We start from the raw sequence: 12,721 nt of genomic DNA on the forward strand, positions 1-12,721 counted from the left end.
CCACATGTCAGATTATGCCTTGCGGATCCTAAAAAGGGACCCCCGCATTGCCAAAATGATGAACGATGACGACTACTGGTTGGCCAGCATCCTGGATCCACGCTATAAAGGCAAATTACAAAACATCATGCCACAGGAGAACCTTGACCTAATATTGGCTAATAAACAAGCAACTCTGGTAAATCGGTTGCTTGAGGCATTCCCAGCACACAGTAGCGGTGATGGTTCTCACACGAGCCGTACGGGCCGGGGGCAGCTTGGCAGAGGTGTTCGTGGTGCACACAGCAGAAGTGGCGTTGGAGACAGGGGTTTCATGACAATTTTGTGGACTGATTTTTCAAATACCGCTCACACAACTGGTAATACTGCATCGATGGAAAGTGACAGGAGACAGCAGTTGTCAACTATGGTTACAAACTACTTTTCCTCCCATATCGATGTTCTCCCACACAGGTCATTCCCCTTTGACTATTGGGCCGCTAAACTGGACACCTGGCCTGAATTGGCCCAATATGCCTTACAGGAGCTCGCTTGCCCAGCTGCAAGTGTGCTATCGGAAAGAGTCTTCAGTGCAGCTGGATCAATCCTGACAGAAAAAAGGACCCGTCTGTCAACCCAAAATGTGGATGATCTAACCTTCATTAAAATGAACCACGCATGGGTTTCCAAGGATTATGTCCCACCTTCCCCTGATGACACATAGGGTGACAGAAAAATGGCTTGCTTTGGTCCACCTCTTCCTGGTACTTCACCTATTTCGCCTTTTGCATCAGCTGAATGTCCAACATCAACATATGCCACTTTCTAAAACTCCCTAACTGTGCTGCCTCCCCCCCCATGGCCGGGGTCACCACCTAGCGCACGACACCGTGCGAGTGCCGTTGCCCTGGACAGGTGGGTAGGCCGACTCTTGGGCGCGGGCACTGGCACAGGGTCCCTCATAGTGCAATCAAGTGTCTCTGACGGTGGTGGTGCACACCAGCCGTCAGACACACCGTTGTACTATGAGGGGCCCAGTGCCAGTACCGACGCCCACGAGTGGGCCCCCCTTGCTTGGGCAGGGCCCCAGCATTTGCAATCTTTACCTCTCCCTGCTCCTCCGCTGTGTAATCTGGGCCGTCAAATCCATACTGTGCCTGACACCGTCTGAGCCTGCCTCCTGATGTATAGACATATATTTTGAATGTGTACGCTATCCATACATGTTATCCGGGGATACGGTACCCTTTCTAACCTTTGTGCAATCACGTGCAATCCATACTGGGCCTAACACCGTCTGAGCCTGCCTCCTGAGACATATATTTTGAATGTGTACGCTATCCATACATGTTATCCGGGGATACGGTACCCTTTCTAACCTTTGTGCAATCACGTGCAATCCATACTGGGCCTAACACCGTCTGAGCCTGCCTCCTGAGACATATATTTTGAATGTGTACGCTATCCATACATGTTATCCGGGGATACGGTACCCTTTCTAACCTTTGTGCAATCACGTGCAATCCATACTGGGCCTAACACCGTCTGAGCCTGCCTCCTGAGACATATATTTTGAATGTGTACGCTATCCATACATGTTATCTGGGGATACGGTACCCTTTCTAACCTTTGTGCAATCACGTGCAATCCATACTGGGCCTAACACCGTCTGAGCCTGCCTCCTGAGACATATATTTTGAATGTGTACGCTATCCATTCATGTTATCCGGGGATACGGTACCCTTTCTAACCTTTGTGCAATCACGTGCAATCCATACTGGGCCTAACACCGTCTGAGCCTGCCTCCTGAGACATATATTTTGAATGTGTACGCTATCCATACATGTTATCTGGGGATACGGTACCCTTTCTAACCTTTGTGCAATCACGTGCAATCCATACTGGGCCTAACACCGTCTGAGCCTGCTTCCTGATGTATAGACATATATTTTGAATGTGTGCACTATCCATACATGTTATCTGGGGATACGGTACCCTTTCTCACCTTTGTGCAATCACGTGCAATCCATACTGGGCCTAACACCGTCTGAGAATGACAGATGGGGCCCACCATACACTGGAACATTCCAAAGGTGGACATCAGACACTGGAGCAGCATTTACAGGGCCCATTATACACTAGAGCATTAGAAATGGGGCCCATTATGTTTGGAGCATTATTTGGGCCCATAAGACAGTAGAGCTTCATCCATGGGGACCAACATATACTGTAGCATTATGTGGAGCTCATCATATACTGTTTCAAACATTATATGGGACCAATGATTCTGTATGGAGAAATAGATGGGCCTCGTCATGAGATGTAAAAAGTGAGGTATTTTTCATTGTACTATACCGCTATTTCTCTGCCGTATCGGAGCATGATGAGTTGTGGTATGTGTTAAAGGGGCGCTCTTTCGCCCAGGGCACATGAAAACCTGGAGCCAGCCCTCCCCCCCCCACAGTCTGTAGCCAAATAACCCCCATTTTTCAGTGCGTAACTTGTATTATGAAGTTAATTAAGGTTGACAAGCTTAAGTAAGAAGAATTGATGCTTTTGGCATTCAAATGGGCACTGTTGGTGTGTTTCCTGTGCTCCTCTCACTGCCAACTTTTATTCCCCATTGACTTACATTGGGTTTCGTGTTTCGGGACGACCCCGACTTTTCCCTATAATCGGACGATCTTGCTCGACCCGACTTTTGGAAAAGTCGGGTTTCACGAAACGAAACGCGACCCTAAAAAACCAAAAGTCGCTCAACTCTAGTCATTACCTTTCTCTCCAACACAAAGACTCCTTGGATCAGTGCTCCCCGGCTATACCGCCCCATCATAAAGCAGCCCCGAGCCCCAGCAGTGCACTTACACTATCCTCATCCAGGTAATGGTGAAGGCTGGCAGTGTGATGGGCAGGATCACCCAGCCTGGCTTCTTGGAGAGAGGCATGCTGGTGGCAAGGCTGCGGTGCCCTGCTGATGGCTGTCCTGGGCTTTGGCACTTCGCAGTAAAGTGCCCGGATCCAGGTAGATGCTTCTCCCAAGCCGCTCTTCTCCCATAACCCAGGATGGCGCTCGTCAGTGCCCCCCGGCCCTTCACAGGTCCCAATGGGCAGAAAGCTTCAGCCTTTCTGATCTCTGGGCCAAGGCACCAGCAGGCCGGTCGAGGAACAGCCGAGGGACGTGATCCGGGCTGTGATCCCCAGCAGCCACTGCCAGAACACTGAGGCAGGAACTGAACTTGGCGCCTCAGCGAGGAGGGGGCGGGGCCTGCAGTGTGTCGTGTTTCTGCATCCGGCTCCCTGTGCAGTTCACGTGACAGCACTGGATACGAGACCCCCGCAGCAGCCAGAATACTGAAGTGGGTGAGGAGCTGGGTGGGGAGGTTGGCAGGAGGGCAAGCGGGCCCGACTATAACAAAAAAAATACAAAAACTTGCCTTGTCTGTCACACTTTATAATGAGGCAATTTACCCTGGGCTGGTGGGCCCCCCCCACACCACTGGGCCCTGGGCAACCGCCCAGATTGACCTTATTATAATCCGCCACTGGGGGACATAATTATTACTGAATGGGGACACAGAGGAGCATCATTGCTGTATTGTATATTATTTTGGGGGATACTGTTACCATATAATAAAAGGGAGGTACTATTTTTGTAGAATTGGAGGAAAAGTGGCAATGGTGACCAGGAAGCAATAATCCATAGATGTCTGTGTGTTACATTCTGAAGAGACGAGTCCTGACAGGGAGAAGTCAGAGCAGTCTGCGCTGGATGAAGAAAAGAGAATATTAATTACTTCAATTGGAGACATCGCTGGGGAGCATCTTGAGCTACCTATACTATATATACTAATACCTTCCACTATTCGGTCATTATATGGGGGTACCGCAGTGTTAGTACAGTGATTCCTATTAATAATCACTATAATGATATGATTTGGTCACTATTTGCTGGTCATACGGTCATGGTGTAGCAGCATAATTTGTTTCTTGTATGTAGTAGTATTGGTACACTGTGTCCAAAACTATTAACCCCTTTACCCCCAAGGGTGGTTTGCATGTTAATGACCGGGCCAATTTTTACAATTCTGACCACTGTCCCTTTATGAGGTAATAACTCTGAAACGCTTCCATGGATCCCGGTGATTCTGACAATGTTTTCTTGTGACATATTGTACTTCATGTTAGTGGTAAAATTTCATTCATATAACTTGCGTTTATTTGTGCAAAAAGCGGAAATTTGGTGAAAATCTTGAAAATTTTGCAATTTTCCAACTTTGAAATGTTTATGCCCTTAAATCACAGAAATATGGCACAGAAAAAACTTAATAATTAGCATTTCCCACATATGTTTACTTTACATCAGCACAATTTTGGAACCAAAATTTTTTTTTGTTTGGAAGTTATAAGGGTTAAAAGTTGACCACCCCCGGGTTAGCCCCTCCTTAGTGAGAATTTGGGTAAAAAATGATTACATTCGTTAGATCTTTGTTAGATCCGGTTTGATCAACCAAAACTAACGTTGGATCACCCCTACAAAATGAGATATTTACGATCTTTTCTAGGGGGGCTAACCCGTAGCTAGCCCCCCCAACTATGAAATTTGCCGTTTTTTGGATGGATTCTGATAGATATTCGTTAGATCCGGTTTGATCAGCAAAAATTAGCGTTAGATCTCCTTTCGTTCCCGAGATATTGGGGGTGTCAGGTGGGGGGTTAGGTACGGGTTAGCACCCCCTAATTTGAAATTTGCCATTTTTTGGATGGAATCTGATAGATATTCATTAGATCCGGTTTGATCAGCAAAAATTAACGTTAGATCTCCTTTCGTTCCTGAGATATTGGGGGTGTCACGTGGGGGGTTAGGTACGGGTTAGCCCCCCTAATTTGAAATTTGCCGTTTTTTGGATGGATTCTGATAGATATTCATTAGATCCGGTTTGATCAGCAAAAATTAACGTTAGACCTCCTTTCGTTCCCGAGATATTGGGGGTGTCAGGTGGAGGGTTAGGTACGGGTTAGCCCCCCCTAATTTGAAATTTGCCGTTTTTTGGATGGATTCTGATAGATATTCGTTAGATCCGGTTTGATCAGCAAAAATTAACCTTAGATCTCCTTTCGTTCCTGAGATATTGGGGGTGTCAGGTGGGGGGTTAGGTACGGAATAGCCCCCCCTAATTTGAAATTTGCCGTTTTTTGGATGGATTCTGATAGATATTCGTTAGATCCGGTTTGATCAGCAAAAATTAACGTTAGATCTCCTTTCGTTCCCGAGATATTGGGGGTGTCAGGTGGAGGGTTAGGTACGGGTTAGCCCCCCCTAATTTGAAATTTGCCGTTTTTTGGATGGATTCTGATAGATATTCGTTAGATCCGGTTTGATCAGCAAAAATTAACGTTAGATCTCCTTTCGTTCCCGAGATATTGGGGTGTCAGGTGGGGGGTTAGGTACGGGTCAGCCCCCCCAATTTGAAATTTGCCATTTTTTGGATGGATTCTGATAGATATTCGTTAGATCCGGTTTGATCAGCAAAAATTAACGTTAGATCTCCTTTCGTTCCCGAGATATTGGGGGTGTCAGGTGGGGGGTTAGGTACGGGTTAGCCCCCCCTAATTTGAAATTTGCCGTTTTTTGGATGGATTCTGATAGATATTCGTTAGATCCGGTTTGATCAGCAAAAATTAACGTTAGATCTCCTTTCGTTCCCGAGATATTGGGGGTGTCAGGTGGGGGGTTAGGTGCGGAATAGCCCCCCCTAATTTGAAATTTGCCGTTTTTTGGATGGATTCTGATAGATATTCGTTAGATCCGGTTTGATCAGCAAAAATTAACGTTAGATCTCCTTTCGTTCCCGAGATATTGGGGGTGTCAGGTGGGGGGTTAGGTACGGGTTAGCCCCCCCTAATTTGAAATTTGCCGTTTTTTGGATGGATTCTGATAGATATTCGTTAGATCCGGTTTGATCAACAAAAATTAACGTTAGATCTTTCGTTCCCGAGATATTGGGGGTGTCAGGTGGGGGGTTAGGTACGGGTTAGCCCCCCTAATTTGAAATTTGCCGTTTTTTGGATGGATTCTGATAGATATTCGTTAGATCCGGTTTGATCAACAAAAATTAACGTTAGATCTTTCGTTCCCGAGATATTGGGGGTGTCAGGTGGGGGGTTAGGTACGGGTTAGCCCCCCCTAATTTGAAATTTGCCGGTTGTTAAATGGATTCTGATAGATATTCGTTAGATCCGTTTGAGCAGCGGCGACTTCGACGGGGGCCAGTTGTGGGCAGCATCAGGACTTCACTGGCGATGTGTCGCGGCGAGGAAGGGGGACAGTGTGCTGCGATGATTGCGAAGAGGCGGGCCTGTAGGCATCATGGGGGACGAGAATGACTGACTCGCTGACCGAACTTTCACATTGTCCCACTCACTCACCACCTCCTCACTTCACTCTCTCTCTGTTGGTCTCCCCCAATTGGACCCCTCCTCTTCTCCATCTACACCTCAGGACCGCTGCTGAAACGGATCTAACGAATAACTATCAGAATCCATCCAAAAAACAAAATTTCAAAGTAGGGGGGCTAACCCGTAGCTAACCCCCCACTTGACACCCCCAATATCTCGGGAACGAAAGGAGATCTAACGTTAATTTTTGCTGATCAAACTGGATCTAACGAATATCTATCAGAATCCATCCAAAAAACGGCAAATTTCAAATTAGGGGGGCTAACCCGTACCTAACCCCCCACCTGACACCCCCAATATCTCGGGAACGAAAGGAGATCTAACGTTAAGTTTTGCTGATCAAACCGGATCTAACGAATATCTATCAGAATCCATCCAAAAAACAGCAAATTTCAAATTGGGGGGGCTAACCCGTACCTAACCCCCACCTGACACCCCCAATATCTCGGGAACGAAAGGAGATCTAACGTTAAGTTTTGCTGATCAAACCGGATCTAACGAATATCTATCAGAATCCATCCAAAAAACGGCAAATTTCAAATTGGGGGGGCTAACCCGTAACTAACCCCCCACCTGACACCCCCAATATCTCGGGAACGAAAGGAGATCTACCGTTAATTTTTGCTGATCAAACCGGATCTAACGAATATCTATCAGAATCCATCCAAAAAACGGCAAATTTCAAATTAGGGGGGGGCTAACCCGTACCTAACCCCCACCTGACACCCCGAATATCTCGGGAACGAAAGGAGATCTAACGTTAATTTTTGCTGATCAAACCGGATCTAACGAATATCTATCAGAATTCATCCAAAAAATGGCAAATTTCAAATTAGGGGGGGCTAACCCGTACCTAACCCCCACCTGACACCCCCAATATCTCGGGAACGAAAGGAGATCTAACGTTAATTTTTGCTGATCAAACCGGATCTAACGAATATCTATCAGAATCCATCCAAAAAACGGCAAATTTCAAATTAGGGGGGGCTAACCCGTACCTAACCCCCCACCTGACACCCCAATATCTCGGGAACGAAAGGAGATCTAACGTTAATTTTTGCTGATCAAACCAGATCTAATGAATATCTATCAGAATCCATCCAAAAACCGGAAATTTCAAATTAGGGGGGGCTAACCCGTACCTAACCCCCACCTGACACCCCCAATATCTCGGGAACGAAAGGAGATCTAACGTTAATTTTTGCTGATCAAACCAGATCTAACGAATATCTATCAGAATCCATCCAAAAAACGGCAAATTTCATAGTTGGGGGGGCTAGCTACGGGTTAGCCCCCCCTAGAAAAGATCGTAAATAACTCATTTTGTAGGGGTGATCTAACGTTAGTTTTGGTTGATCAAACTGGATCTAACAAAGATCTAACGAATGTAATCATTTTTTACCCAAATTCTCACTAAGGGGGGGCTAACCCGGGGGTGGTATGAAATAGCAAGTGCAGGCGCTGGCCCTTCAAGAGGCTGGAAGTGCTTCTGGGAGCATGAGAGGGAGAGATACCAACTGCAGCGCGGGTAAGTGGACTGACACATCGGTACGTGGTGCTAACACCTCCTGACGATGCAGTTGTGCATAAGGCCGGTTTCACATTCGCGCTTTTGAGCGCAGCGACGGCCTGCGCACGGCCGCCGCTAAGCCCCGCCCCCTGCCCTGCCTCCACCAGTATCTCCACCTCCGGGCGCATGACGTTGCATGCGTCATGCGTCCCCTATCTTCATCACAGAGGGCGCAGGCCGTGCGCAGTCTGCGCACAGTCTGCGTTTGGCGGCGCATGAGTCCTTTTGACGGTGCACCGAGCAGCGTCAAACGCAACCGGTTGCATTTTGGTTGTCCTCGGCGCACCGTCAAAAGGACGCATGCGCCGCCAAACGCAGACTGTGCGCAGACTGCGCACGGCCTGCGCCCTCTGTGATGAAGATAGGGGACGCATGACGCATGCAACGTCATGCGCCCGGAGGCGGAGATACTGGTGGAGGCGGGGCAGGGGGCGGGGCTTAGCGGCGGCCGTGCGCAGGCCGTCACTGCGCTCAAAAGCGCGAATGTGAAACCGGCCTAAGCCCGCTATTCGGACATCCTAACCAGTGTTCACTGTAGAAATGACTGCAGTGGGCCAAGACATACATGAAGACTAATTTTAAAACAGTATTGTTTACTGATGATGCTGTACAACCCTGGATGGTCCAGATGGATGGAATATCGAATAGTTTGTGGATGGCCATCAACAAGGCTGCAACGTCAGCAAGGAAGTGGCTGAGTTATGATTTGGGGCAGAATCATGGGGAGAGAGCTAATAGGCTCCTTTAGGGTCGCTGAAGGTACAAAAAGAAGAACCATGTCATCCATAGCAAAATCATCTTTATCCAAGCTGCAAAGAAACCTCTGAGTCATTGACTTCTATGAGCATAAATGGGTATAAAAGGAGAGAAACTGATGATGCGACCACCATCCTCCCCTGACCTCAACACAATGGAGAACCTTTAGAATATCCTCAAGCAAAAGCTTTATGAGGGTGGGAGGCCGTTCTCATCAGAACAGCAGCTCTGGGGGGGGCTATCCTGATATCCTGCAGAGAAATACAAGCAGAAACTACCCAAAAACTCACAAGTTCAATGGATGGTCAGGCCGCATCTGGAATACTGTGTCCAGTTCTGGGCACCACATTTTAAAAAAATAAACATTGAAAAACCTGAGCAAGTTCAGAGAAGATCGACCATGATGGTGAGCGGACTGCAAAATATGTCCTAGGAGGAACGGTTAAAAGTTCTGGAAATGTTTAGCTTGTGAAAAAGAAAGCTTTGAGGAGACTTAATAGCTGTCTGCAAATATCTGAAGGGCTGTCACATTGTAGAGAGATCATTATTATTCTCATTTGCACATGGAAACATAAGAAGCAATGGAATGAAACTGAAAGGGAAAAGATACAGATTAGGCTAGTTTCACACTAGCGTTTTGGAGCGCAGCGACGGCCTGCGCACGGCCGCCGCTAAGCCCCGCCCCCTGTCGCGCCCCCGCCGGTAGCTCCGCCCACCGGCGCATGACGCTGCAAACGCATACTGCGCACTCCCTGCGCCCCCTGTGATAAAGATAGGGGACGCAGGGCGCATGCAGCGTCATGCGCCGGTGGGCGGAGCTACCGGCGGGGCGAGGCAGGGGGCGGGGCTTAGTGAAACTAGCCTTAGATAGGAAAAACTTTTTGACAGTGAGGGTGATCAATGAGTGGAACAGGCTGCCATAAGAGTTGGTGAGTTCTCCTTCAATGGAAGTCTCCAAACAGAGGCTGGACAGACATCTGTCTGAGATGGTCTAGTGACACCTGCATTGAACAGGGGGTTGGACATAAGGACCCTGGAGATCCCTCCCAACTCTAACATTCTAGGATTCTATGTTACATGTAACTTGGCCTGTTAAGATGTTTTTAATTGAAAAAGTTTTTGATTTCAGTAAATGTGACCTCTTAATGCTGCAGATTCAACAAATGATCATTTTCAGTTCTGTACAACCTATAAAATATTTGCAAACTCTGCAGTGCAGAAAATTTGGTGCAATTTGAGGTTTTTTTTTAGTTTTGAAAAAAAATCCTGTTATCATTGGGAGGCTTGTCTAATAAAATGTGATTTATCCTCTTAGTCTATGTTCACACGCTGCATGTTTGCTGCATTTTTTTTATTATAATGCAAACTGAAAGCTTAATTTTATAGTACCAGCAAAAGCCATAGCTTTCATAGTCTTCAGAAATCTCATGCACACATTGGGTTTTTTCCCTGACTGAATTGGAAAATGGCTGCATTTTTGAAAACTGCAGCATGTCATTTCTTTCAGCGTTTTTTCCCCATAGAAAGCAATGAGAAAGTGCAAAAACGCAGGTATCAGGAACAATAGCATACCTCCCAACCGTCCCGATTCTCGCGGGACTGTCCTGTTTCCACCCCACCCGTGTCCCGCCCAGGCACTCTATTTTTCCTGCACTGCACTGAGCCGCCACACCCCCCATGCACCGACCCCATCGTCACCCTCGCAGAGACCCACCACAACCCCTCACAGCCTGCAATGATGTCGCTAGGCTGTACTGTGGCTGTGCGCACAGGACCTGTGATGAGGCCACAGGAGGGGAGGAGTCAGGGGTCACATGATCAGGGGCCTCTGTGTATGCAGGACTCTGCTGTGCTGGTTGTCATGGTGCTGGATGAGGTGAAGTTTCTGTGTGGGGTCAGGAGGGGTTTACAGAGTGGATGTAGCAGAGCTGTGTGTGTATGAAGTGTACAGAGCAGAATCGTGTGTTTGCAAGGTGTACAGAGCTGAGCCGTGTGTGTATGAAGCGGAGCCATGTGTGTACAAGGTGTGTGGAGCGGCATGTATACGGGGTGTGCGGAGCAGAGCCATGTGTGTATGGGGTGTGCAGAGCGGAGTTGTGTGTGTACAGAGGGTACGTTGCGGAGTCGTGTGTGTAAGGGATGTATGTAGCGGAGCCAAGTGGGTACAAGGCATACAAAGCAGAACCGTGTGTGTGTGATGTGTGCGGAGTCGTGCGTGTTCAAGATGTATGGTGGGGAGCATTCATACCTCCCAACTGTCCCAGATCCAGCAGGACAGTCCCAATTTTGAGAGTCTGCCCCGTTGTCCCGGCCGGGAGCTTACTTTTCCCGCGGACACAGGAATACACGGCGGAGCCCCGAGGAGCACTTTAAAACTCGCACATGACGGTCCACCAGAAGTGATGTGCTGGAAGCTGACCGGAAATTAGGTAATTTTATGAGGAGATTGTGACGGAACCATGGAGGCACTTTAGGGAATGCTTCAGATCCATCACCATGTCCTCCTACAGCGTGGACAGCAGGATCACCTTGGAATCGAGGATGCCAGCTGTTGTGAATTCTCTTTCTGGGCTCCCTCTGGTGGTTACTGAAGGTAGTGGAGCTGGTCAGATTGACAGATGTTGTGAGTTCTCTTTCTGGGCTCCCTCTGGTGGTTACTGGAGGTAGTGGAGCTGGTCATATTGACAGAGGCTTGCCACCTGATAATGATGATGACAATTGGAGATCTGGGGTTTCTGACTGGTGTATTTAAGACAGCTGACTTCCTTCAATCCCTGCTGGTGATTTTCTTCCTGTGCCTTCTGAGGTCTGATGTCTGATGTCTCCTGCTCTGTTCCTGCATGGTTCAGCTAAGTGTTCATTTGCTAATCTTTTTGCATTTGATCTGGTTTTGTCTATCTCTGCTTTGTGCGGGTCAGCTTGCTCCTGCTGGGGCTGTGCTGGATCATCGCCCATATGTTACTGATTGTGTCAGTTTGCTCTGTCCCCTGTTATATTGGTCTCTTTTTTGCTTTGCTTTCAGTATATACCAGAGTGCTAATATAGTGGGGGCGAAGTCGTGTGACTTCAGTGTTTTTTTTGCATCAGACGTGTTGGATTTTTCAGGGTTTTTGTGTGATTGCAGACAGTGTCTTTCCTTTCCTGTCCTGTCTAGTCAGTTTGGGCCCCATCATTTGCTCAGTCTATTTTTCTGCCTGCGTTTGTGTTTTCATCTTGTCTCACCGACAATATATGTTTGGGGGCTGTCTATTCCTTTGGGGTCTGCTCCGGGGCAGTTAAGATTTCACCTTTCTTGCTTTAGGCTGAGTTTGTTCTCCAGCTGTACCGAGGCGTCTAGGGCATCATAGGTATGCTCCACGGCTACTGCTAGTTGTGTGGATAGGATCAGGGGTCTGCAATCCGCTTAGTTACCAACCTCTCTGGTTTTCTGGTGGCTTAGCCTGGTCCTGCTATCCTCCTCGGTGACCCGTTCATAACAGCCGGCCATGTGAGCGGATCATGATATGTCCTGCACTAGGAGGCTCAGGTGGGCATTACAATGAGAGCCGGGCTGCTATAGTATCTTTATAGAATCTTTCTTTCTTTCTTTCCCTCTCTGTTTCTTTCTCTGTTCTTTCTTTCTCTCTCTGTTTTTTCTTTCTCTGTCTTTCTTTTTCTCTGTTCTTTCTTTCCCCTCTTTCTTTCTCTCTCTGTTATTTCTTTCTATCTGTTCTCTCTCTGTTCTTTCTTCCCCCTCTTTCTTTCTCTTTCTGTTCATTCTTTATTTCTTTCTCTCTCTCTGTTCTTTTTTTCTGTCCCCTCTTTATTTCTCTCTCTGTTCTTTCTTCTCTTTTTTTCTGTTCCTCCTTGCTCGTTCTCTCTCTCTGTTCTTTATTTCTCTGTTCTTTCTTTCTCTCTGTTCTTTCTTTCCCCTCTTTCTTTCTCTCTCTGTACTTTATTCTTTCTGTCTCTGTTCTTTAT

The sequence above is a fragment of the Dendrobates tinctorius genome, unplaced genomic scaffold (assembly GCF_039654945.1).
Source record: "Dendrobates tinctorius isolate UK_male_01 unplaced genomic scaffold, ASM3965494v1 ptg000196l, whole genome shotgun sequence".
NCBI classification, from domain to species: domain Eukaryota; kingdom Metazoa; phylum Chordata; class Amphibia; order Anura; family Dendrobatidae; genus Dendrobates; species Dendrobates tinctorius.